Source organism: Pseudonaja textilis, chromosome 1, assembly GCF_049901715.1.
Source record: "Pseudonaja textilis isolate UNSWEBS1 chromosome 1, rPseTex1.2, whole genome shotgun sequence".
Lineage (NCBI taxonomy): Eukaryota > Metazoa > Chordata > Lepidosauria > Squamata > Elapidae > Pseudonaja > Pseudonaja textilis.
In genome coordinates, this window is record NC_141990.1 from 279,172,041 (window position 1) to 279,189,814 (window position 17,774).

Sequence of the window (17,774 nt, forward strand, 5' to 3'; positions counted from 1 at the left end):
TTAATTCTTTTCAGGATAAGATGTTCTGCTTCCATGTCATTAGTGTCTTACATAAAAATCTTTACTGATATATATATGTGTGTGTGTGTGTATGTATGTATGTATGTATGTATGTGCAATTATTTTTGTTTTTAAACTTTGAAAGGAAATTCTTGCCTTAGTGCTATTTTCTAGTGAGCTAGAAAATAATGTTAATTATTTGATGTAATGTTAATGTTCACTAATGTAGATTACTTAAAGGCACTTTTTCCTGTTAAAAACAATATGTCTTTCATATTAGACAAATAAATAGAAATTTTTATATTAACTGATCTGTGATGCCTCTTAATACTTTTCACATTCTTGTATTACTACTTCTGTAGTTTGGACATTATCTATAGTGTCCCCTGGATTATATTGTGTTAATATCTGATGAAGAAATCAAATTTCATAAATTTATATAAAAGAGGAAATAGCAAAAGTATGCTTCAGTTATCAAAGGCAAGCTTTTTGGATAAAGAATGGATAAAGAAATATTTAGAGGTAATCAGCAAAAAAGCAGATTATAATTATGATTGTATGGAGAAACTTAAAGTACAGTGCCCTAGAACCACAACATCACAGATGTAGGTTACTGAATCCAGTTTGTCACTTAACTAAATTAAAAGGTCTTAACATATGACTTTTGAACACAAACAATGAGATACTTTAGTAATTATAGTTTCATAATCAAACTATATAAGAACATTAACTCAGAATTCCCTCCAGATCTGACTTTCTAAAATGCAGATCCATTATTCTATGTCTAAAATTCTGGAATAATAGAGAAGAGATCTTGATTCTTATATTTAACACATCCCACAATGGATTACTACATCAAATACTTTGCTGAAATCAAGATATATTACATTTATTGAATTTCTACAATCTACCAAGGATGCCATCTAATCCAAAAAGATGAAATAAAGTTAATCTGGTAAATACTGGTTTTTAAGTAATGCATATTGATTCCTGGTAAATATTGCATTATTTCCACCTATCAATTTTTAATGTTCTCTGTAGAATATAATGAAAGAATGATGAAAATGTCATCTAAGCTGCCAAGTTCTTGTTCTTCTTTCCTAAATAATCCATAAAGGTTTGCTTATAGTTATTTGCAATTATCAGAAAAAGGAAACTATCACTGCATTGGCTCAGTCTTGAAATCTGTTCTACCATATCCCTCCTTCCATTTCTTAGTTTGGGTGAATAGGCGGCAATATAAATTCAATAAATAAATAATACAGACTCCTATACTAACCAAATTGTTTTGCTTCTTTGGAGTTCTGATTGTTTGGTTCTTCCAACTATTATAGATTGTCATGTCCTAAATTATCATGTTCCCTCCCTTAACTGGCTAAAATGTGAATGCTGAAACTTTCCAGACATTTATCTGATTGCTCCTAATAAAGTGTTTTACTATGCACTACCCTTAAAACCACTATAAACTGTCAACTGCCAATTAACAGAATGACATTTCAGTTTAAATTCAACATTTTGTTCTCCCACATGACTTAACAAAAGCCCTGCTTTGTGCTTCTCACATTTAGTGTTAAGAAGCAGTTGATTACTCTCATATCCAACATCTCTGACTTAGGAAACTATAGTTCTAACAGGAAACCACCATTCACTCCCCTTTTATACTGTGTCAATTTCCCCCCCTCTAAAACGACTGAAAGTTCTTTCTCAGCTCTGATGGTGCAGAGTATCTTCTAGGTCTGTTGATTCTGGCTGATAATCTTCACTGAAGCTGCTCTTTGATTTAAGCGTGTTCCTTTTGAACAGTTTCTTCTCTTATCAATTACTAGGGTAATATTCAACTGATTTTATATATTTTCATTTTCATTGGAGGTGTGGCCACATCCTCCTCCAATTTCTTGACTTCTTCTTGAAGCACTATTCAAAGCTTGCACATGCTGCAAATATATTTCAGGTGGTTTTCAATCAGTACGTACCTATCCACAGGCATTCCACATGTGACTCCGGAGTCTTGTTTCTTTCCATTAAGAGGCAAGCACAACCATACACAATCAGGAAAGCACAAAGCACAACCACAAAGAACCAGAATAAAGATCCAGAAATATCAAGAAATACCCCTCTGTCCTTTGGTTATAGCTCTCATAGAACATGAAAATTGTTCAGAAATGTTGCTGCTCAGGATAGTGCTGGTTTACAACATCTGAAGTCCTACATGACTTCAGCTCATGCTATATCTATATAGAGAGTTATATCTACTCTGCTTAAAGTGTATCCTCCCTTACAAGCTATATAAACATGAAATGCTTAGGATAAATCCATTAGAAGCTGCCTTTACTGTACCAGGAGTGCATCTAGTGGAAATATAAGAGAAAGCCTCTCTAGCAAGAGAGATTAGACTAACTTCTTTGTTCACAAAGCCAGAAAACCAATATAGATATGGATGAAGGAGTTTAAATAGAGGATGGCAACATATTTATTGTTGTATGGGTATGATTACCTTTTAGTTGTATTATTATTGTTTTAGATATTTTAGATTTTCTATCAAATATTTATTTAGTGAAAAAGTGGATGCAAATCTAAAGAATAGATAGACAGACAGACAGACAGATATATTATAGATAATCAGAAGACGTTTTTAGTTTTTGCACAGTGATCACTCTTGATGGGAACAACTGTTGCTTTAGACACATCTTAAAAAATACTACTCTGCTTCTTTTCCATGTTAGACAGCACATCAGCTATCAGAACCATAATTCAGTTTTCTGATGTTTTGAAAGATCATCATGCCATCTAATGATACTGCACATCATGGGAAGTATATGGCCAAATTATTTAATCCAAGGAGAGCAGTAATTTTGAGAAAGGAACAAGAAATCACCCAAATTTCTTCTTACTCCTTCTTCATATGATTCATTCACAAATCCCATAAAAAAATCCTAATTTACTATTGAACTTTGGCACAATGAATTAGATCGGGGTCACCAACCTTTTGGACCTCAGGGACCACCAAACTCATACTTTAAAATCCCGAGGACCACTAATATGATTTTTTTTAAAAAGATAATATATTTAATATAATTTTTTTAAATTAAATATAAATTTAATATTAAAAAATTATATATATGCTTATTTAATTATAACAAAATCATAAATGCTTAATCATAATTGTGAGGCAGAGCAAAGGAAAAGGAGGGCCTCTCTCATCCTTTGGGAAGAAAGAGAGGCCTGGAGACTGGGAAGATCTCGACAGGGAGGAACCAGCTCCCCTCAAATGGAAGGAAAGCAGAGCCCCCTCCAATCTGGTCTCCTGTCATTTCATATCTCCCCAAAGTCAGAGGAAACCTCTCTCTCCTTTGCCAGGTGTGGCTGCCTGGAGTTGGGAGAGGGAAGGAGGGCTGGGCTAGAAGTGCCAAGGAAGATGGACTCCTAATAACCAGGCAAAAAAAAACCCTTTGGCCTCCACACAAGAAGACTCCTCCCCCCCCAGGCTAAGCTCTAGGTTCCCCCCCCCCCCGCTTCCAAGCAAAGAAGGGTTCCTCCCTATGTGGAGGCCAAAAGGGATCCCAGAAAAGCTCTCGCCTGCACAAACAGGCTGGGTATTAGGAGCCTATCTTCCTCAGTGCTCTTTTGGTCTGGGCATTTGGTCTCTCCCCCCACCCAGCCCATGCCAAAGGAAACCCAGCTGGGCTTCTCCTTCCCTCCTATCCTTTCCCCTGCTTCTTCCCCCCACTCACTACTACTTCAGGACAGAGGAGAGTGCGCTGGAAATGTGTGTTGGCATTTCCAACACACATTTCTTTGGTGCTTGCTCACAGTTCTTTGCATTCTTCCAGGCCTGGCTTGCTGAGGGGGGAGAGCAGCCCTGATGTCTCTGCTGCCCCCTCCCCATGGCCCCATCCATCACTGCCTGAGGAAGCCACAAGAAAAGAAAGCAAGGAGAAACATACCTTTTGCTGGGGCAAAAGAGCAGAGATCGGAAAGCACAGGCAACAGAAAGTGGCACTTTTCAAAGGCAGCAGCTTCCATCTTCTCTTGCTGTGCCTTCTTGATCTCCACTCTTTTGCCCCAGCAAGAACTATGTTTATGCTCACTTTTCCTGTGCCTTCCCTGGGCAGCAATGGCTGGGACCATGGGGAGGGCAGCAGAGCAGAGTGCCAAGAGGGATGAGAAAACTGATGCTGCCGACGCTGCCCCATTCTGGACCTCTGAATTGGATGGTGAGTGCCAACTTGCCCACTTCACCCCTCTCACCACCAGCAACCAGTACTTTTCCTGCCCTGGGCCATCCCTACAGCCCACAGCCATCAAGGAAGAGCCCAGGCCAGGTGAGGTGAGCTGGAAGGCATGGGAGTGCCGCACAAATGCAAATAATGCGGCACTCCTGCACCTTCCGGCCATCTCCATCACCTCTTCAGCCCTCTTGTGCCACCAGCCCCCTCTTGCTGCAACAGCACCATCACCTTTACCTGGATGGTGAGGGCTGTGTTGCTTTTTGCAGGTTTGCACTTGGCTGAAGGGTGGAGGCCAGCGGTGGGCAGGCCATGTGGGCAGCACAACCTTGTGTTCCTGTGCAGCCTGGATTAATTGCTTTGAGGCGGACATTTCTCTGTGGCCCACCAAAATTTTCTCACAGACCACCAGTGGGCCATGGCCCATCAGTTGGTGACCATTGAATTAGATAATAAGGGATACATATGGGGTGTTAGAGAGGTCACACATTGTTCACTTATTGTTCATTTCTAGATTATGTTATTATCTTCATAATAAATAAGGATCAAAGGAGATTCTTGTTCCAACCTATGCAATGACTGAAGCACTCTCCACCAAGATAGGTAACGATGTTTATCATATTACTTAGATTCACTTTTTCTATATATCATTCAGTGAACAATACTACACAAAAAAACATAAAGTGTCCATAGTACTGGATAAGATTTCCTGAAAATCTAGGTTATTCCCAGGCCAGTTCTAAGGCATTAAATGTCCCATGGACTTAAATATTTAACTAACAACTTTACATTAGAATAAATTATGCACAATAGGCAAAGCAAAGTTAGCATGTGGCTTTTTGTGATCCCTAAAATATGCCTGAATTTCATCCTGCAGTCTAATCATACAAGTTATCATGACAGTCTCTAATGGAAAGTAAGCCAAAAACTATATTTATGTATATATGTGTTATTTATGCATATCCATACCCATTCTATTCACAAACAAGCTACAGCCATACATATACAAATTCAAGAAGCCACTTCAGTAAGACAGAAGCAGAATGAAGTCTTCTCAGCAGGATTTGCTTGAATCAACAATGTTTTCCGATATGTAAATTTCTAATTTTTACAATGCATTTAAAAGCACTGTAGCTGTAGCCATTGTAAAAGAATTCCTTCAGAAGTGCTTCACATGCTTTCAAACTGTCTCTCCTGAGCAGTAGAAAGATTAAGGCAGCTTTGAATCAGCAGGCAAACACCTGAAATAATTCTGCTGTAGGAAGGCTTTGGGGGCTTTTGCTGAGGATGTTTATGGATGCTCAAATTATCTGACCTTTCCTCTTCTTGCCAACCTGATTATGCTGTATTGATCTGTTACTGCTGGATGCAGCACTCTCATTTTTAGGGAAAAATATTTCTCTAATACTTAGTAACCATAATGTCATCCAAGCACAGAAGCTGAAGGGCGTATACAAACTGTCAAGTTGTCCCATCGCTGCTATGGGCCAGCAACTATGAGCCTTAAATAACCTGAAGCGTTTGTTGAGTTCAAAGCACAGAAAAATGCATTGTGTTACCTATACAAGAATCTAAACAACTAATGGTCAAAGCTAAAATGGTGCTAGCCAAGGGTCAATGGAATTCACAGTGGGGGCTGGACTCGGGCCTCTTGTGGCAACACAAAGATTCTAAATTGATAACATATTTAACTCTGTCTTCCAATTCAGCCAGTTCTTCTCCTACAGAAAACATTTCTAGAGAGCAAGAGCAGATGATACCATCACCACATACTCCCACAACCACCACCATAATAATGGGACTTTCGAATATGTTTCCTGCACCACTTTCAAAGTAGGATGTTTCTCATTTTGTTGACTCAGGTGCTACTGCCTCATTTGCCAGCTGTATTTACCTCCTCTAAACCATCCTTTCTATTTTGAAGGCTACTTTGCAGAGGCAGGCTTTCCCCTCACAGCATTTTTTCATATGAAATTCTGCTGTGAATTCTATTGTAGTAGATTTGCCTTGTTAGTAAATGGTTATATAGCTCTTGCTCAGTTCAACACTGAGAATTAATTGATGTTTTAATGTTTTTCTTTTAATTATTATTTTTCTCTTCCTTATTTTTCTGCTGTGCTTTGACCTTGGCAGGTCTGAGGAATACTGACTAGTATTATGTGAAATGGTCACAGCAGTCAAGTGGAAGATCTACTTGCTCTCCATCCCTGGGAAAGAATTCATCACCCTAATAAAGCCACCAGCCCATTAATGCAATAAGGGAGCAAAGATCCTTCTTTAACCTCCCTTAACACCATAGACTAGGTCCCAACAAAGACTTATGCCCATGCTTGATTGCTTTCCTTAGTTCAATATCTCTCTGTACTGTGTCCCTATCCCATTAAACCATCAATGCAGTTACTTAATTCTATTTATCAGATTACAGGGTATCTAAGGAAAAGTAAGCAGATCTCAAACATAAACTCAGCAATCCCTTGAATTAATCTAACAAATTAATTGATTAAGATTGTAATTCTTTATACTCAGGAAAGATTATTCTCTCAATTCAGTGGCCTCACTTTTTAATTGACAAGCATAGGATAGTGTTGGAAAGGTTATAATTTAATTCCTTGAATTTAGACATTGTAATGTTAGGAGAAAGGCTAGATTAAGATGTTTTGTTCACACCAAACCTCAATCAAAAAAACAAAATGAAAACAAACAAGGATTCAATTGCATCTACTTAAGGCTTTTCTTGAGGTCTTGGCATGACTAAATCAAAAGATTCTGTCATTATTCAGCCACATTGCCTATTACATCTGACCTTCATGCATTTGGTTGAACGAAAAAGAGAAGATGTGCTTGCTTTTGGTCAAATGTGGTTATAACTGTCAACACCATCTGGGACTGTAATACAACAGGATTCTGAATTGCATACACACTTCCTCTTCAGTTCTCAACTGAACAGGTGGAGGTGGGAGATACTAGAAGGCTGAGTCATCATGTCCAAACTGATCACTATTTGTTTGTTCAGAAAAAGTGACTAAAGAAATCTCAATTCTTTGGGAAAACTAAAATAAATAGTGTAAAACAATATTGTTGAACATGCAATAATTTACTCATAGTGTATATTATTTTCACAGAATGCTTAATAAGCATATTTCACCCAAAGTTAATGTATCCCAGGGGGACAATTATATAACCCCTGCAGTGGTAGAAAATGAAAAGAAAAAGAAAAGAGGTAAACTGTGACAATATGTGCAAAACATGCTTGTTAGCCATTTGTAAAATTTATACACTTTTGTAAACATAGGTAGAAGAAGTTGAGTTTTATTGTCACGTCTGCAATAATGCATCTGCTTGTTCTCTCTAGCCTTTGCAAACTTTTCATTCTTCTTCCCCATTTGATAAAATAAGGTAAACGTTATTCTAATCATATTAAGTCCATCAGATCATATAATAAAGCATTTCCAGATATATTGATAAGTTGGTTAATTCTTTCCATTCTTGCAGTTGGACTAGGACAGAAAGGATCAGTGGTCATTTGACCTTCATTGTGTATTAAATAAACAACAGATGGCAAGGATTTGATCAGTACATATATTCTTTCTTCTTGGTAGCCATGTTCACACTGTTGCTTCCCACTGAGCCTTTCTTTTTGTTTGTCATGGTGCCAAAGCTGCTTCTATAGTACCTTTCATGCATCACAGCTTTCTAATCTTGTCCCATTAGTTTCATTTTGTTTCTATCATAAATAATTGTCTCCTTGCTTATACACTCTTTCATTGCCTAATAATGATTATTCTTGGCACAAAAGAGTAAAGTTTTTACAAGATTAGCTAGTACAGTTTGTCCATTTAGTAGAGATCCTGCCTGACACCATTTATTCAAAAAGGCAGGAAACACAGGTGAAAGTTCTCAGACCTAGAAAGACAACAGCAAGCATTTCCCCCCTTCCAAAAAAACACAATGTCATTTGAAAGTGTTTCATTCATTAACTTGAAACACCTGTTTGGAATAATGCCATACAGGTTAAAGGAAAATATGTAGAATTCAAATATACAGATGTTAAGGATTGTTGACAGGGAAGTAGTTTGTCTAGGAATTCTGAAAACATCTTCTTTCAAAATATTCATATTTTAATCCACTGCTACAAGAAAATTAAAGTGTGATTTTGTGTAGCCATACAATGAGTTCCCATTACTCAATTTCCTAAATATATCTGGAGTGAAGATAGGAAACTTCAGAGAATAGTAGAAGGGTTATGTTATTTAAGATTGTGGGTATTCTCAAAAACAGCTGTAGTTGGGGAGGGGAGTGTAAATGGGTACAAGATTCTCTCTGCCCATCAGCAGGATGACCACTCTGAAAATTGAACAGAATAGGACCAATTTTAGTGTGGTTGGAAAAGCCAACAAAGCAAATATTGATTTTAAAAGTAGGATGAGGTGTACCAGGCAATGGACTAGCAGCACAGAATGTTGCTGATTGCTCCAGTCTTAAGACTCTTCTCTTCTCCTTCTTGGTCACATGACCTCAGATGATGCTGCTATTAAGAAGATACTACCAAGAAGTGACATGCTATGTATTTTCCCCATCTTGTTATTCCATCCAACATAAGAAAACATTGGAAATTAATTAATAGAATTGAGACTCTGTCCATCAGCACAGTATCTCTTTGAAAAGTGAACAAAAGATGTTACTTTTGGTTTTGGGGCAAAAGTCAGCAAAAGAAAATTCGTTTGAAAATATGCCAGATCAGACTGTGAAAAAGAAAATCTAAAGGAATTCTCCCATGTTGCTAATTCCATAAAAACATTCTTAGAAGGGATGTTTTGCTTGAATGTTTTATAAGTAAGTTTATGGATATATAAAATTTTGCCATGCTAGTGGTCTATTTATGTCAGCATTTAATCAGCAGTAATTATCCTATTAAATAGGCCACTTTCAGATCAAAACAAACTAGTCAGTTGTATCACTTAGTGTTCTAATGCTAAGGATATAAAGTTGAAACAAATTCATAGATATGTCCCAATTTACTGGATAACAATATGGGAAAAGTTTACATTAGCCTTCTTCCTCTATTGCTAAAATAGAAATAACTAATTTCAGGGAACATAGCAGGAAAGTTATTGTATACTGCTCAGATCAATGAGATTCTTCATCTAAATCAGTGGTCCCTGTTGAGGTAATTCCCCGTTAGGAGAATGAGTGCATACAGGGAGATGTATAGAGAGCAGTGTTGGAATAATACACACAGAGCACACAGATACACTGTACAGTAAATGTAGGTTTTTACTTCCAGAAAAGTTTAAGCAAAGTCCAAAATAAGCAGTCCAAAGTCATTCACAAGTTAAATCAGTCAGTTTTCAGTCCAGGGATAATCCAAATATCAAAGTCCAGTGTCAAAAAACAGTTCAGTAACAGACTTACATTAAATCCAGTAATATCAGTCAATTAGAAAAAAATGGAGGAATGGCAATACTTTCCAACAGAAGGAAACAGAGATACACTCACACTCTCTTCTGAGACTCAGACTAAACAACCCTGGTTTCTGGCTCCATCTTATGGCCGTTTGAGAAACCACACCTAATTACAGTTTTGCATTTTCTTAAAGATACAGTTTTAAAATGTTTATCCTGGTTTATATATTTCTAACCCAAATACCTGTTAAGTGACTTGTATTCCTAACAGTCCCAAACCTTTGCAGCTTGGTGGTCTGGCTGGGCGGGGGGAGGGAAATCGGGCTGTGTGAGCAGTGTGTTGGAGTGGTGGGCTGGTGCGCATGGGCATGCACATGTAACTCAACAGCAAGTTGAGCTGTATGCATGCTGGCCTGCCACTTGTACAAGTAGAGCTGCATGTATGCATGTGCACCAGTTCATGGCCTGGTTGCAAATAGCCCATAGCCCAATAGTGGGCCTGTTCTAAATATTGAAAGCTTTGTAGCCATATTCTGCCAAACCCTGTTTCTAAAACCTCCTTAATTGCTCCTTCTCTGGTTGTTCTCAAAATGTGTATTCCTTTATTCTTGGAATTTCTCAAACAATGCAAGATATGCCAGACTGATCCCCTTCAGTGTATAGTACAACATAAAGAGTTATTGATGAATTCTCAGAAAAAAAAAACTTGAAGCAACCCAGGATTATATGGAGAATCCTTTATGACAACAACACTTCCATAGTTTTGCAGTCATTAAAGCAGAGGTAGGAAATGATGGCCCCTTTATGACCTGTGGATTTCCACTCCCAGAATTCACGAGCCAGCATGGAATTCTACAGATGCTATGATAGACCCCAAACAGTTTGATTTATGAGGAAATGCACACAGGAGCACATATAGATGGCATCCACCAGTATGCAGTATCTAAAAATCTCACTGCTTACTCTTTGCTGATTTTATGTTCATGCAAATATTTCAAACTTTTTATTGTCATGGTTTGATTAATCAAATTTATGGTAACAAGCTGAAAAGAGGTTGTTTCACTCAGTATTACCATTGGGAAAATTTCTATTGACTTATTCTACCATCCAACTAGTCTAGGGATTCAGATGTAGAAATATAACATATATTTCTCATGCCAAGGACAGTGAGCCAAATTCTGATGTCACTAATAAATGGGACAAATGAGCAAGTTCATTAGGTCAGTTAACTTCTCCCACTAGCAACCAACATCAATGACTTAAATAATGGCAGGAGAGCTATTGTGCAATTTAGCATTTCTGTCCTTTGTGAATTGTATTTGAAATGGCAATAAATCTCACTTTCCCTATGTTTCATTGTTGATTGTGTAAAAAAAAAAGTCGAACAACTCATTAGAAATAGATCAGCTGGCTTTTCTTCTGATTTTTTAAAATATTGTTAGCCCTGCAATCATCATTTGTCTTTTTTTAAAAAGCTTTAATTATGGAGAAGTTATCTGGCCATATGTTTTATTCCTGTTAACCTGCAACATTCTATTAATATTGATACCAATGGTGATTCTCTGAATGCCAATCTACGCTGAATGTAATGACAAAACTTTTTAAGTTTAAAGGTGTATCTAAGTTTCTTTAAGTTTCATTTTTGGCTTCCCACTCAGATACGTAGGTACTTTACAGTGTTTCCCAGGCTGTGGTATCTCATTAAAAAATAGCATTTCCATATTGTTTATGCTAGGTATATTTTAGGAGCCCCCTTTATCATTTGAAAAAGCAGTGATTAATGATGCCTTGTGTTTCTGGATTCTGATTGCTGACCGATCAAATTTATTCCTGTATGATCCAGATAGTTTTCTAGAAGGCCTGAATCCAGGGTTCAGTAGCCTGTTAGAGAGCTCATAGAAACTCTATACTGACAGACCCAAAAGCCCTTCGACTGTCATTTGATGTCATTAACAATTTTCTAAAGCCCATTACAGATGGGACGGACTGATTAAAACTGAGCTGGGAGGATCTTTTTTCCCAGCCAGAAATCTCCCCCGAGACTTTCCATGCGTGTGAAGTTTCTTGTTGATTAATGGGGCTGGGCTGCCCATTCTTCCACTTCTCCCCCACCTCCACTCCATTGCCATGTATTTTATTTGGACAGGAAAGCTAATTTATAATTGGTCATCTGCTCGGATTGGATAGCCAACATTTAAGTGTACATTTTGTAAAGGGGAAAAAAAAACATTTTGAAAACATCTTTAAAATCAAGCTGTGCCATAATCTCCTTTACATTCACCCTAGCTGTTACACATGGGCATTTCAGTCATTCTATGACTGTTGGCAAAAATGACACCTGACAACAAAAAAGCTTATCTTTCCAAGTTCTCCACCCCTTTCCTGCCCGGCTCCATTCTGCTGGTTATTATTTCTCTCAATGATCGCTACAGCTGGAATATTGTTTTACTGCAAATCTCACACCAGCACTGTCACTTGTGATGTGACACCCAAGATTTTTATCTGCAGCCTGGGTAGGAATTATTAAACATTCTCACATTGTGCAAAGTGTTGAGGCTGAACAGCAGTGCAGTCAGGTGCATCCAACACTTCTGTTTTTCCCTCCTGATTCTTGAAATATGACTCCTTTAAAAGGCTAATAGTCACTTGTAGAGAAATGACAGCATTCAAGAATTCATTTCAAGTATGCTGGAAATACAGCTGGATCCCATACACACAGACACTGACACATACACACAACTGCCCTTCCAATATTATTTCTAATAATTAAAAAAACCCTTAGAAATAGAAGAGAAGCTATATTTAAAAATATTACGAGCAATATGTACAAATAATGTCAACAGCAAAACAAGGAAAATGAAAATGTTTCCAGCTAAACTAGAGACAAATGTGTACATTTTATATCCATCCCCCTCCCCTGCTGTCTTAGGGCTGACATAATATTTTATCATGTTAAAAAATGTTCATGTGCGGAGTGACTTTGCATGCACATGTGTTTTTAAAACCTTCTAAATCTCTAATTAAATAGCATGGAAGAGAAGAGCTATACGAATACTATCCATCTATCCCAGCACTATGCATTTCCCTCTCTTATCTATATGATTTAAATCATCTAAATGTTTAAAGAAATCAATAGATACACATGCAGACACAAACACACAAAAAAAGGAAATGTAGAATTGACAAAATGATTATACAAATAAAGACAGTTTCTTCCATTCCTCGTAAGGATTTTTTTTTTAAAAGCATACTTAGCTGAGATTTTACCCAGACTTTCTTACCCTTGACAATACATTTCAAAGGCAAATTCTCTTTATTAAAATAGCACTTATGTGCTTCCGGGTTGGAAGGATTAGCTGGTGACATTGCCTGGGGAACTCCCAGTTGGTGGCTCCCTGGCAGGACGTGGAGTAAAGGAAAGGAGCACATCCTGCCCCATGGGGGCACTTGGGTCTCAAACATGGGCTTGCTAACCTCCAACCTAGAGTCCTAACCATGGAAGCCACCATGCTCTTTTTATTTAAATTAAATAATAGGAAAAAATACAGGTAATTTTCTTCATACTTGTCTCTATGATTTCCCAATTTTGAAATATGTTAGAACAGAAGGAAAAGCACTACACAAATAGACTTATACATATATAACTTTAAAAACCATCTCTATGTATTTTCATAAATTCCACATAAATAGAATTGCATGTAGGATGCAATTGTATGCATAAGTCAAAAGTTCTACATGATTAGAGTAATACCCATGTTCTCAATTAGATTAATATAAGGGAGGACTCATGGAATATCAAGAATGCATGGCATCTCAACCAGTGGTGGGATTCAAATTTTTTTACTACTGGTTCTGTGGGCGTGGCTTGGTGGGCATGGCAGGGAAGGATACTGTAAAATCTCCAGTCAGAGGTGGTATTTGCCCGTTCTCCAAACTACTCAAAATTTCTGCTACTGGTTCTCCAGGACTGGTCAGAACCTGCTGAATATCAACTCTGATCTCAACTCATCTGCTGCTATTCTATGCATCAATCTGTTTGAAAAAAGCTTTTTCATTCCCTTCTGTTTATCTCTAATCTTTTCAGCAATTTGCCTGACTTGCCAGATTCTGGACTTTCCCAAAATATATCTTGCCATATGGCCAATGCCAAGTTTGTCTTAGTGCTTGGTTTGGCAATAAGCTGACCAATGCAGTCTTCTTTACAATCACTTTGGTGGTCAGAGAAAACTTCACTGCCTAAAGAGATCTGTTGTCTTAAGAACTGTCAAATTTGAAAGTGAAGAATCCTGAAAAGATATTGCTTGTTATGTCCTTCAAAAGAAGATTGAGTGGGTATGTGCTAGGATCTACTGAATGTGTTTTTAACTTACTGTCTATTGAAATTATATTGATTATATTGACTTCTACATGTGGCTTGATGCTAGGATAGGCAATCTTTTTTGCTCTGAGGAATATACTTCCTTGTCATCCCTGGCCAGGAAACCATAAATGAAATTGCAACATTACCAGAATAGGCAGACCAAACTGCCTTTGCCTTTTTGGGGCGGCGGGGCGGAAGCAGGCCTTGGATTTTTTATTTAGATCAGGGCATATTAAGAGTTATAGTGTTCCAGTCTGTCTAAAACTCAGTAGCTTAACTATGTATGATTTATAGCTTCCTTTAAAAAATGCTTATGGTTTTAAAGTAGGAAACTCTGCCAGTTTCTAAAAAATTAGGGTTTGTTCTTAACAAGGGATCCTATTAAGACATCAGATTTGTACTTAATAAAGGAGAAATTTGATTTCACTCATTTGTAACATAGCCCTTGTTTATCCTCTGATTTATATTTTAGATCAGGGCTGACAAACTTGCGGGCCGGATGTGTCACGCGCTGTCCTTGCCCATGCCTGTTTTAGTAAAAGGGAAAGAAGTTGTGATATGTCACATGATGATGCTGTGACTATGTGAGTTTGATACCCCTATGTTAGATTTATAATCCACCTTTCCCCTAAGAGTTTAAGGAGACTTAAATAGGTTCACAATAGCAACCCTTTAAGGTAGGTTGAGCTGAAAGCGAGTGAGTAGCTTAGTTTAATACCTATTTTTAAGAAACCCATATAAGCTTGTAATGTGTTTATTTTCAAATATACATATTTTGAATGTGTTTATTTCCAAAATATACATACTTATTATGAAGATTTTTGCAAACAATGTTTGTTAGCATGGTATGATTTGTACATTATTTTCACACAAATATGTATATTTCTGTGCCTAATTTTAATAAACAGATTTAGAATGCTTGTTTAAATAATGAATAATGAACAGCATTTAATAATTTATAGAAGCATTTCAGTGTATGTGTTAGATAAAATTAGCTGAAATAATTACTATTGCTAATGGGAAGCTTATTATTACTATTGTTCATTACATTTATGTACCATTTTTTTCTGCTAGAAGCTCATGAGAGTTACATATTTCTCACCACATTTATTTTAATTACCCTGAAACATAAGCTTGGATAATTTACTGGCTTATGTACCATGGTTTGAATGTGCCTCAATTCCAAACAGCTTCCACCAACAAAATAATTGTAATAAATTGTAGTTAAAACAATAAATATATCTGATGAATACCAGCCAACATATGATAGGTAAGTCAATTCTCATAAAACCCATCTGTTTCCAGAGAAGTTTTCTTGGTGTTGAGGTTCTGCGGCAACTAATAAGAAGGGGACAGATTAGTAATTGGAAGCAACTGTTCCATTAAGCCTCCTAAATTATGCCATTAATTTATCTTCTCAGTTCCTATAGATGACATTTCCTCAGAGAAAGGACCCTGAACAAATCTTCTTTCCAACTCATACTGGATAGAGGAAACACAACCTATCACAGGTGTTTTCAAACATAGCTAGCTCTGAGCCATGTTGGGATTTAAAAGTAATAACTGCATAACACAGTTAGGGAGAGGAACAGGTTCCAGTCAAACAAGAGGGGAAGTTTGATTGTTTTCTTGCAGATGTTTCATTACCCAACCAGATAAACATAATCAGTGCTAGTCATGAGGTTACTTAATTTGGGTAATGAAATGTCTGCAAAAAAACAACCAAGTTCAGAAAGCAACAAGCACCAACCCTACAAATGTTCACTTTTGTTGATTCATCCAATTATTCATCAACTACTCCTTTGCAGTTTCCAAGTCTTTGTCATCCCCAGATTCTCCACAGTAACCACCATCCACTGATGGATGCGAAGAGAATAAAAAAGCAAGCTGATGTATGAATGTAATTGGAATGTGGAAGGAGGAATCAGATATTAAAATGCACTAAGACCTGGGAATCCTAAATTCCTGTAAGCAATATTGCCCTTAGACCAACCAATTTTATACAAAATTGCTACAAGCTTTTAACTTTCAAGAACTTTTCATCAAGAAAGCAAGAGAAAGAGAAAGAAAAGTATCTTGAATCAATCATAGTATAGCTTACATCAGATAGTCTGATGAACAATGTTTGCTTAATAAACTTTCCATGGTTAAATAGAATATTTGGACCATATTCTTCCAAGCCAAGACTAAATCTCTAACCATTATATCCCCTTGCCTCCTAATAGTTATGTAAGTCATGTTGGGTAACTAGGTATTACTTGAGATAGAATGTTCTACGGGTATATATGTTATTAAGATTTTAATTTTCTTAGGTTTTATTAATTTTGATCCTCTTAGTACAATGAGATTTGGCAATTTAGCACTCAAAGAATCTGGCCTCTTACTAAAAATTTTGTCTACTCTTCTTCAACCGTTTATATCTGAGAAGTAATATTTTTCAGGTGAACTTCTTATAAGCAGAATTAATTGCTCTGATGGTAATATGGCATACAGTGCTTCAGATCTGAAAGGAAAAGATGGTTCCAATTGCATGTTCACATGTAGCATCTCTTGGTAAGTATAAATCAAATGCATCCATTCTCAGAATTTCATTGCTTTTTTGAAGGGCAGTTGTGAAATACTAGGAAAAAAGTTGTGAACAGGTGTTTTGAGAATAATATTATAAGATCTAAAATGCCTTTTCCTCTTCAGATTCAAACTGTAGCATTACTTAAGTTAATATATGTCCAAACAACTTTTTTATGTTCAAAACAACAATAACAACAACAACAAGATTTTACCTGTCCTTGTGCCATCAACTCTCTTCCTGAATATTTTATCAGAATTCTCTCTTTGTGATTAGACTGGAAACAGTTAATCCAAAGAAACCGCAGTCTAGGATGGGGCTGTCAAACTCGTGGCCTGCAGCCCGCAGCCCAGATGCATCATGTGCTGGCCATGCCCACACCTGGTTTAGTGAAGGGAAAATAGTCGTGATACGTCACATGTCGCCACCATGATGATACGAGTTTGACACTCCTGGTCCAGGACTTTGATTAATAGTACTTTTTAAAAGGGATATTATGACCACAATACAAGAATTCCAGTGAGTACTTTACTTTTCAACGAAGCCCTTATGCATAGGCAATTTATGGCAGCAAAAATAGTCAGTTCCTTTTACCTTTTTCGATGTAACAGAGAAAAAGGCATGTCTCTTTAGTGAAGTAGGATCTGTTTGTTGATGGTTTTGATAAGTGCTATTTCAAAGTGAGAAATAAGTCTCATAGGTATCATGATGGATTTTTTTTTCCCTTTCTCAGATCAGCCAGGGAGGCTGCAGGGGAAAAAAAAACATATATTTGCATGCATGTATCAACACACCCTTGCAACAATAAAATAAAAAAGGGAAAAAAACTTTCTGGAAAGTGGAGGAGAGATTTCTGTGCAATATTAACAAAAAATAGATGCAATATCTTGGTAAAAGTCAAGCTAATGATAGATGCATAGACTGGTTGACTCCTACTGCAAGTCAACAAAGCTGGGTAGAGCTTATAAACAAACACAGACTTTGATCCAAGAGATTTCTTGAGTTTCTAGGCTTTTCACAGATTGGATTTAAAAGGGGGAAAATATAACTGTTTCTGAGTATTCGGCACATTCCGCTTTGTGGGTGGTAGGGTTCAATTTGTTCTCAGCACTAGCATCAATACTGCTGTTGCAGCTTGCTTTTGTCATCCTAATAGTTTTGTTTCTTATAAACAGTTCCTGTCATTATATTACAGTTGGTTTGACTGAGCTAATATGTCT